At 42.7% G+C, this 11,220-nt stretch overlaps 1 long non-coding RNA gene across 1 annotated transcript in view; it reads left to right on the forward strand.

The window, feature by feature from the left end:
- Positions 1-3,596: 3,596 nt before the first annotated feature.
- Positions 3,597-11,220, forward strand: part of LOC144891777 (uncharacterized) — a 35,820-nt gene continuing 28,196 nt past the window's right edge. The window contains exons 1-2 of the long non-coding RNA XR_013623102.1: positions 3,597-3,705; positions 7,018-7,210. This is a non-coding gene — a long non-coding RNA (uncharacterized LOC144891777). The remainder of the gene's footprint in view (positions 3,706-7,017; positions 7,211-11,220) is intronic.

Genomic DNA, 11,220 nt, shown 5'->3' on the forward strand with positions numbered 1-11,220 from the left:
CCAGATAGCATGGTTATAATACACAATTATTATATATTGCGAACCATAATGTCTGTCTGTGCATTTGTCTGTCTTCTGTTTCCAGCGGCCGCTTTCCGCATGCGCTGCACATGCAGGCAAAGTTCAACATTCAACCAGAAGAAGAGCATGTTATCAAACGAGATACATTTTAAACGTATAAATACAGTGGTCTGGAAAATTATTCACCCCTCCCAATAATGTCACATTTAGATGATTTACGAATTATGAAGAAACAAATTTTCCAAACGAACTTTTTTATTCATAACTGAAGGGATCAAACTAAACACTGTTAGAGTTGAAGGAGGTTATATGTCAGGAATATCTGCAAAAAGCATGTACAATTCAAAATTCACCGGTTGTAAAAGTATTCAGCCCCTTCTTCAGTACTTGATGGAAGCTCCTTTTGCAGCAATGACTGCTATGAGTCCATTTCGTTCGGTATATATACCAGATTTGCACAGTGAGATGGTGTAATATTTGCCCATTCTTCACGTGAAAATTGCTCTAGTTCTGTTAAGTTTGACGAGGATCGTCAATGGACTGAACTATTCTTGCCACCTGCCCATAGAGGCCAGCTTTGTCAAGGGAATGGGATATTGTTGATAGATGAACACCGATCTCCATCTTGGACTTAGATCCTTTCAGATCTTTCAAAGTCATTGTTGGATTTACAGTGACATCCCAAACCAGTTTCCTGCTTGTCCGGCTGCTGAGTTTGGATGGGAAAGCTGATCTGGGTATAGTGTGGGTGGTATGATATGTTTTCCCCTTCTTAATAATGGATTTCATCGTACTCAAAGGGATGACGAGTGACTGAAATATTCTTAGAACCCTCTCGTTTTCTGATTTATGTTCAAAATATAACATTGGATTGAAATGAAGTTGGTCCTCTATCATAAACTCACGTTTGTAGACTGAAGGACACAGAAGTGGACCAATTGCTTAACCCCACCTTTCACTTTGTGTGTGTGTGGGTTAATGACGTGAGAACAGGCATGAATAATGTTGATGCCAAATTTTATTTCACAAGCAGGATATTCCGCACTCTTTTGAGACAAATCCAACCTCCGCCGCCCGATGTTGCACCACCGATTTGCGATGGGCTGAATAAGTAGCTCAGAGCTTTGGCTCTGTGTGAAACCAAGAGTGCAACACAATTAACTTTTTTTAAGTCCATGAAATAATTCAAATCGATATTTTGACCTTATAATATGAGTTCCCTTTCAAGGAACTTCAACACACAAGGAAGCCATTAGGCCCATCAAAGCCTGCGCTAGTATTGCCAAGCTACGGTTGTTTGTCCATGCTGAGTGTAAAGCAAGGAAGCAGCACGTACCATTTTTAAGGTCTTTGGTAGACTCGGCCGAGGTTTGAACCACCTACCTCCAAGACTCAGAGCAGAAGCTCCAAACATTACACCACCGAAGCTGGTTAATTAGCCCCCATTGGACTTAGTCCGAAATGGGGGCTTATGGATTGGGTCTCATCCGTCCATGCGTGCATCCGCAACCATATCTGGGAGGTGTATGGACCGGTTTTGTTCATACTTGGCAAAAAGACAATACATGACAGTAAACAAATAAATATTTTTCGCAATGCGATCGACAAATTTTCGACAAGTTTCGCAATGCGATCAAGGATGGCTGACTGGTGGCCGTTTAAGATAATAAAAAACCGATATTTAAAATAGCTCCTCAGTGAAGGACCCCCCCCCCCCCCCCCCACATGAAAGCCCGCTTGGAGTTTGCAAAAAAGCACCGAAAGGATTCTCAGACTGTGAGAAACAAGATTTCGTGGGCTTTCATGTATCTTTCACTGAGGAGAGGCTTCCGTCTGGCCACTCTGCCATAAAGCCCAGATCGGTGGAGTGTTGCAGTGATGGTTGTCCTTCTGGAAGTTTCTCCCATCTCCACACAGGATCTCTGGAGCTCAGCCAGAGTGACCATCGGGTTCTTGGTCACCTCTCTTACCAAGGCCCTTCTCCCCCGATTCCTCAGTTTGGCCGGGCGGCCAGCTCTCGGAAGAGTCCTGGTTGTTCCAAACTTCTCCCATTTAAGAATTATGGAGGCCACTGTGCTCTTGGGAACCTTCAATGTAGCAGAGATTTTTTTTGTAGGCTTCCCCAGATCTGTGCCTCGACACAATCCTGTCTCTGAGCTCTGCAGGCAGTTCCTTCGACCTCATGGCTTGGTTTTTGCTCTGATATGCATTGTCAGCTGTGAGACCTTATGTAGACAGGTGTGTGCCTTTCCAAATCATGTCCAATCAATTGAATTTACCACAGGTGGACTCCTATCAAGGTGTAGAAACATCTCAAAGATGATTAAGAGAAATGGGAGGCACCTGAGCTAGATTTCAAGTGTTATCGCAAAGGGTATGAATACTTATGTCAATGTGATATTTCAGTTTTTTCTTTTTAATAAATTTGCAAAACTTTCTAAAATCCTGTTTTCTCTTTGTCATTATGGGGTATTGAGTGGAGATTGATGAGGGAAAAAATGAATTTTAACGATTTCAGCAAAAGGCTGCAACATAACAAAATGCGAAAAAAGTGAAGGGGTCTGAATACTTTCTGAATGCACTGTATGTATATATATATAAATATATGTGTGTGTGTATATGTCTGTGTATTTGTGTGTGTGTGTGTGTGTGTGTGTGTGTTTTCGTTACAATCTTTTGTCTACGCGGGTAGTTCTTATGCAAATCCGATACGAAAAGGTGACCGTGTGACTTTAATGGGTGTAAAAAGTAAACATGCCTGATAGTTAAAGAGATAATATCATTTCGTGAAATCTCCCGAGTTTTATACTGAATTCCTAGATTTCCATCGGAGTGCGACATTCATTATCCCTTTAAGATTACTTAGAAAACAATCAATTGTACAACAGTTTGTGAAATTCAAACAATTGTTGAGTTTGTGTTGGAATAAACATTTCCGGTCGGTATGCCTATCATTTTCACTTCCAAGTCTGATAACGATCCAAATCGAGGTAACCACGAGAAGTTCAGGTACGGCCACGTGTTTCGGTTTGGACGGGAACTGTCTGATTAATGTGCAGCTTTGGAGGGTGCGGCATCCAGGATCCTCCCTCTTAGGAGGTTGTTTGCTTCTCCAAAGTCTTCTTGTTTCAACCCGAAAATAATAAACTCATAATACCGGTTCTGGTTGCCTCATCATAAATCCACATTCCTCTATCCCGTGAAAGTAAAGGAGGCACTTTGGACGATTAGGTGGATATTACTTGAATTAAATGTTTTTTAAAAACCGGCAAACATTATATTCCATGTTGTACTAGAAGCACCCTCCCAATGGCAGCCTCCAGGGTGGTCATGTTATGATCTTTATGATTTATTAATACACAGCATAGCAGAGTACCTACCTAACCGGCGATCTTATTCCAAGCGTGCAGCACGTTTTCTGGCATGCCCTTTCATTTGGCCGGTGTATAGGTAACAGGCCGCTGCCTCGATCGCTCCCGAACATAAAATTACTCTGGGTTACATATGTTAAGGGAAAACATGCGTCCTGCTTATGTGCATCATGTGGCAATAATAATAACAAACTTATAACCCTCACCTTGAGCCAGTGGGTCAAGCACGTTTGGGCTCGGTGAAGGCCAAGCTAAGTATGTTGTAGCAGTACGGCAGGCAGGTATGCTTACAAGACCGTGAAGACCAATGAAGGTTTGGTTCAATAATAACTTGAAATATGTATCAATATCCTGTAAAAAAAAAAAAGGTGTTTGATCTTATTACTAACTCCTCAGTCACATTTGCTCTACGGCTAGGATACGGCGGCCGTACCCCCCCTAAATTGACAGAAACGTGCGGCGGCCGCAGAGTTTCTGAGGTGGCCTCAGGGTGGCCCTAGGGCGTATGGCTATCTTTTACAGGCCGTAGGGGTCGCCGTGGAATTATAGCGCGGAGTTATAACTTTTTTCATTTCTAGGTTGGCCGTAGCAATTCGACAAGCCGTAGCCATGACAACTGTAAGTGCTGTTATACATATGAAAAAGAACTGGTATATATACCCACTCGTTACCGTCCGTCTGGCCGCACGTTCGCCTTAGGGCCGCCTTGCGGGCACCTTGAGGCTACCTTGCGTCTGCCTTGAAAATTATATGGCCGCCGCAGGGACGCCCTAAGGTCACCGTGCGACATCAAATCAAAGACCGTACGGCACCCCCACGTTTTCGGTCTCCACAATTTCTAAATACCCCATGCGGCTACCCAAAAAATAAAAACATATGTGACTGCTACATTGTGTGGCCGTGGAAATACTGCGGCCGCCCTATAATTGCTAGTGGCCGTAGATTTGTTAGACCCTACGGCCGCCGAGCCAAATGTGACTGAAGCATTAGCAATATAATTATAAGGGCTCAAAATTGTGGACAGATAAATGGGTCACCCAGTACAATAAGAGAGCCGTTTGTCTGTCGCCATTTTTCTCACATGCCTGAACGGATTTTCGTCAAACTTTCAGAGGTTCATCAGTGAGTGCCTGGGAGTGTTTTAGGCAAAAAAAACAAAATTAAAACAAAAGTTGTTATTTTGGATATTTTTTGGAAATCCCTCTACATATTGTACCTATGCCTTTGTAGCTTTGTGAAAGGTAATATTAAATGGACCCGATCCCATTACTTAGTGGGTGTAGGGAAGTCTTTTAGCCTCCACCCTCCCCTCCAAAAAAATAGAAACAGGTACAGATACATTCACACATATATATATATACTGTATATACTGTATATATATATAATTCTCTGCAGTCTGTCTGCTGCTCTGTCCGTCCAGGAAACAGAGCTTGGCTGGCTTGACTCCACCCACAGTTGTAGTCTCACGAGATTAAATCATATGTCTGCCATTTTGGTCGCAACTTATCGGTCTCAGGCTGCAGACCTGGGGCCTTAGGCTTCAGGCGTCTGCTGTACATTGGAAGACTGAACAACGTGTCTTCTATCCAGAAAATTTTCATACATTCAAGAGGACTGTTGAGTTAATATACATTTAAAAACTGAACAATGCTTCATCGAACATGAAAGAAAGGCACGTTTTTATTACAACCTGTCCAGAGGAAAGAAAATAGTCATGTTTAATATTTGAATTATATAATTAATTTTAAAAACTCCAAGCTCTGTTTTTGACGCCCGCTTGTGCAAATCACCGGCGAAAAAAATGGAAGATTGTATGTGAGCAGTTTTCACCAGAGTTTTCAAGGCTGAATAGTTTGCAAATACAGAATTTATAAACAAACTGTATTTCCCACGTGCATGAACATGTATTCACATATTACGTATAGGAAAGAAATGACTAACATCACATGAATTCTGGATCTGCAGAATTCCCAGTTCCTATTTTGCAAAACTGAATGTGCAGCATCTAACTCAACGTGTCGAAATGTCATACACGTTGAAGCCAGTAGATTTCCCACTGGTGCTGGCCTACTATGAAAAATAATATGTAACAATGTACGAATACCCTCTTGATTTGAGGAACAGGAAGAAGAGGGAGGGGATGACAGAGAGTTGGGTGAGTGGTGGGGGTTGAGGACTTTTGGTGGGTAGTGGGTTTGAAGAGTTGCAGTGGGGAGGGGTTTTAAGGCTTAGTATGGGGGTGATTGAAGTTGGGAGGGGAGGTTCAGGACTTGGGGTTGGTGGAGGAGTTGAGGACTTATGGTTGGGGGGTTGATTTAATTAAACATCTCCAGAGAGCACATAGCTAGAGAATATTAATTTCACATGATATTTAACTATTCTTTGCATAATATTGTTGTCATATTTACTTCTGCCACCAAAGGTGGATGGATGGAGGTTATGTTTTCACCCCTGTCTGACTGGCTGTTTGTCCATTCGTCCGTTTGTTTGTGAACAAAATATCTCAAAACGTTGTGGACGGATTCGGACGAAATTTGGCAGAGATGTAGCGTATGTGACAAGGACGAAATGATTCGATTTTGGTGAAGATCCGGATTCGGATCCGGCTGGTAGAATTTTTTAAGTGATTGAGAGAGTAGACTTACAACTTGGCGGACAGGTTGTGTGTGTGACAAGGAAGAATCGATTCAATTTTGGTGAAGATCCGGATCTGGATCCGGTTAGGATAATTTTTTAAGTGATTCTTCACCATTGGGAGATCGGGCCAAAAACGATACATATCAGGATGTCAAAAAGTTGTGGACGGATTTGGACGAAACTTGGTGGACCGGTTGGGTTTCTGACAAGGACAAATAGATTCGATTTTGGTGGATCTGAATATGGATTCGGATATGAGAATTATTTAATTTTTAAAGTGATTCTTCACCATTGGGAGATAGGGCTAAAACAGATACATAGCAGGATATCTCAAAAAGATATGGTGGATTTGGACGAAACTTGGCAGACATGTTGCGTGCGTGATGCGGAAGAATCGATTCAATTTTGGTGAAGATTTGGATCCGGCTACTAGAATTTTAAAAAGTGATTCTTCACCATTGAGAGATGGGGTCAAAAACTATATGTAGCAGGATATCACAAAAAGTTGTGGACAGGATGATTTTGATTAAATGTGATTCTATATTGTCATTTTCTGGTCTACTCTGTGATACAAAACGTAAACTGTTCACCTGGCGGAGGTATGCTCTCTACTGAGTGCCGTTCTAGTTTCAATTATGTGGAATATACTTGGGGCCCTGCTAGTGCATCTATATTCCCTGTAATTGGAATTATTATATTTAGTGAAATATAAAATAAGAGCCAATATTTTTGTACTGACTCACCATAGATTCCCTTGTAATGCTACTCTCTCAATGCTCTTGATGTTTGATGGCTGTCCTCTAACTCCTTTATTTTCAGATCAGTGTGCTGGATGGCCTTGTATAGGATAACTATGGACAGTTTAAACCTGTGGAGCCCAATGCTTGGCTACCTGTAAGAAAAATAAATTAAGAGTAAAGATGGCTGACTCATGTTCTTCGTTGTTCTTCGTTGTTCTGACACGTTGTTCTTCTCCATTCATATGCAGCACAAGGCAGCGGCGTCGAATCATTGGCTGAGGCTGCGGATGGGTCGCTGATGCAATGCCCTCTGCTGGTTTGGCCAGGAATTTGAAATTTGCCCATGGTGCTGGTGATAGCTCACCTACTCTTCGCGATGGGATCTTTAGCATCCACCAACGAATGCTGACAGATGGGACCCCCGCTTAACGTCCATCTGAGGTACGGCACACATGTTGATGAAACTCCAGGATGACAGTTTACAGCTGGGCTGGAATTCAAACCCAGCCTCGGCAGTTTAGAGGTTAGTATGCATACCTCTAGGGCTAGGCCATTCTATCAGCCCAACTTGTACAATATTGCAAACACATAAAACTTATCCAAAGTGAAGAAAAAGGTCAGCACAAAACTGACCAACAGGTGAGAGACGTTCCAATGTCTATCTTACTTAAAAGCCTCTGTGTTTTCAATGCACCCACGTGACTATGTCTCTCAGTCTTCTCCACGGGTAATGGACTCATCAACCCGAGGACAGGAGCTGCAACGTCCTTACTTACACGTTGAATGGGCACAATTGTCAAATCAACAACGTCCATTACAATCTGATGTTGATACATTTTCATTATTCATTCACTAAAAGCATTTGTCGTTTCACTTGTTTGTGAAGCTTTGCTTCTCTGTAGTAAATCGAGAAACACAAACAAAGATTTGCACCAATGCCCTGAAAACGGTTCATTGGTTGATCATAAGTGGGGTCGGTAGTTTAGTCGCTCTCACATCTGAACACATACTCTGTATCTACTTTCCGTCTTGACTCCAATTGTGGAAATCCTCGTTTGCTGGATTGCTCTGAAATGTCCCTCACGTGGCCAGATTAATGGTGCGTTGGACAAAGTGACTGCGGGTAATAAGCAATATTATGACGGACTTTTTAATGCGCTTCCCAATCCAGCATCACAAAGTCTCCACTCAAACCATTCCAATTACACATTGTTGTCCTGACTGCAGCACTCCATTGTAGACACCCTACTGTGTTACAACCGTCGTTGTTCATCGACAATCTTGGTGAAGAAAGGACTTCTGTCAATAGTTTCTCCTGCAGTCATCCTCGTGTCTGTTTAAGAAGGTGTACACCAACACCAACGGAGATCTTCATGCTGGAGTATTAATCCAGTGACACGACCGCTGGCTGTTGCAACTATTTTTCTGCAGACATTTATTACCTCCGCTCACGAAGGTCGACTGAAGTTATGTTTTCACCCCATGTCTGTCTGTCTGTCTGTCTGTGAGCAGGATATCAAAAAGTTGTGAATTCGGACGAAACATGGTGGACAGGTTTGGTGTGTGACGAGGACAAATTGATTGGATTTTGGTGAAGATCTGGATAGTATGATTTTGAAAGTGATTCTTCACCATTGAGAGTTGGGGCCAAAAATGATATATAGCACGATGCCTCAAAAAGTTATGGACGGACTTATTACAAAACTTGGTGGATGAGTTGGTAAGGTGATAAGAGCAAGCTGATTCGATTTTGGTTCAGGTCCAGATGCAGATCCGGCCTATCGGTGGATACAAAACATGAACTGTTCAGCCTGATGGAGGTACATGTTCTACCGAGTACCGATCTAGTTTCCTCCTGTGTTGACTGCAGGCCCACCCTGCTACCCTCAGCTTTCCTGTATATTGAGCAACCTCGCATGTTGATGGAGTGCTACTTTGAGGACATTATTGATGTTACACTTTGATTTCCAAAAGTTTTCCACTTTCTCGAATGTGTGACGGTTCTTGAATGAGATCTTCCCAGAGAAGTGGATCAGCAAGCGTAGACCAATTGCTTAGCCACACTGTTCTCCTCACCTGTCCCATTTGTACTACTTTTTATGGGACTATGTAACACTGGTATTCACTCTTCTTCACCAAAATCGAACAATTCGTCCTTGTGACACACACAAACTATCCACCAACTTTCGCCGAATCCGTCCAGAACTTTCTGAGATATGCTTTATATCGGTTGTAGCCCTATCTCTCAATGGTGAAGAATCACGATTTGTTAAAATCTGATTCGGATTCGGATCGACACCAAAATCGAATCATTTCGTCCTTGTCACACAACCAACATGTCCACCAAACTTCGGCAGAATCTGTCCACAACTTTTTAAGATATCCTGCACACAGACAAACAAACAAACAGGGGTGAAAACATAACCTCCGTCTACTTTTTGTGGGCGGAGGTAATTATAATTTCATGCATCGTTTAAAGTTTGTTACTATCTATCACATATATATATATATATACACATCAAAAGTTATGAAAGTTCAAAGTTGCACAACGTCTTTCTGGACACCCTTTGTAAAGGGATTGGCACTTTTAACGCAAGAGCAGCAAACGTGTTCAACATTATTCTATTGAGAGCTAGTCTCACTAGGCCTGACTTGGTGCAGTATACGTACCATACATACCAGGCTGAGAAGGCTCAACTCTCACCCAAAACCAAACACACAGATTCCACATTCTCTTTAATCCAAGAGTAATAAAGATAGTGTACGTGCTTCTTATCTCGTACTCAAACATGGCTACAAGTCTAAACTTTGCCCTATCATCTGCATCATCTCGAGTGGGCAGCAAGCACTGCCATCTCCCATGGGTTCTGAACTGCTGCCTTTCTTTTCTCCTTGTTTTCTGATTTACATCTCAGATCAATCATTGTCAAAAGTCGATAAAGACTGCTCAATATTTAAAAAGTTCCGTATGTGTGCGTGTGTGTGTATGTGTGTTTTGTGTATGTTTCTAGGTATGTATGTGTGTGGGTTAGTGTATGTGTGTGTATGTGTGTGTGTGTGTGTGTGTATGTTTATGTGTGTGTGTGTGTGTGTGTGTGTGTGTATGTTTATGTTTATGTGTGTGTGTGTGTGTGTATATGTATGTGTCTGTATGTGTGTGTGTATGTGTCTGTGTGTATGTGTGTATGTATGTGTCTGTGGGTATGTGTGTGTGTGTGTGTGTGTGTGTATGTATATGTGTGTGTGTGTGTGTGTGTGTATGTGTGTGTGTGTGTGTGTGTGTGGGTATGTGTATGTTTATGTGTGTGTGTGTGTATGCGTCTGTGTGTATGTATATGTGTGTGTGTGCGTGTGTGTGTGTGTGTGTGTGTGTGTGTGTGTGTGTGTATGTGTGTGTACGTTTGTGTGTTAAATCACTGTCAGTTGGTTTAAAATCGTCTTGGCAAGGCAGTGGATCATTCGGTGAGACAGATATAGACAAATAATTTTCTATGAGTAAAAGATGTGTAATAATGGTCGTTATTACGTCGTGGGACATACATCTGGTGGGATAAAGAGTGGGAGGAAGAAGAGGAGGAGGAGAAGAGGAGTGTGAGCGTCGGGGGGTTCGTTCTGGTATTTATATGTTTGTGGTTGATGAGAAGAGCATGCGAAAACGCCAGAGAGTGTTAACCGAGGGCTGGGACCCAGGTGAGCGGCTGTGGTTGAACCACAAGGTAATCATGGCCGGTGGTTGTCACTTGCGCTCCTGGCGATTTCAAACACATCATGATTGACTCTTTTTCCTTCTTTTCCTGTTTATTCACCTCAACTGGACCATAATACTAATAGAACCCAGTCACGCACGTCCCCACCCACCCTGCAAATGCCAAAAGAAAAAACAAATTCGTTCTTTCCTCGTTTCTCCGGCTCCACATGTCCCATTGAATGGTCGATCGTGAGCAGCTCCTTTTAGAGATAATGGAGCCGTGTATTCGTGGAGGATCCACAAACTGCACAACTCAATAACCTAAGAGATAGATTGTAAAGACAATGTGGTTCCGTGTTGTGGATGATGAAAGGAGCTGGAGGTTGGGGAATGGAGGGGGAAAGGCGGAAAGGGGGGGGGGGGGGATAGGAGAAGAAGGGGTGGAGGGGGAGGGGATAGGGGAGGAGGGGATGGGGTAAGAGGGGATGGAGGAGGAGGGGATGGGGGAGATGAACAGAGAATAAGATGTGAAATGAATGTAAAACCTTTGTGAGTAAAAATACAATGGTACCACAACTATGGGACCAGAGACAGACAGATCGAGGATTTTGAATAATGGGGGGGGGGGGGGGGGGTCCAAAATGGTGGGGGAAAGGGGGGAGAGGTTGTACATGTTCTAGAAACGATCAAAATATACATGCCACACCTTAGGGGCATATGATGACATAAAATGCACACCTCTGGACGTAATTCCAGGGAAAAT

This window comes from Myxine glutinosa, chromosome 4 (genome assembly GCF_964187855.1).
Source record: "Myxine glutinosa chromosome 4, kmMyxGlut1.1, whole genome shotgun sequence".
Taxonomy (NCBI): domain Eukaryota; kingdom Metazoa; phylum Chordata; class Myxini; order Myxiniformes; family Myxinidae; genus Myxine; species Myxine glutinosa.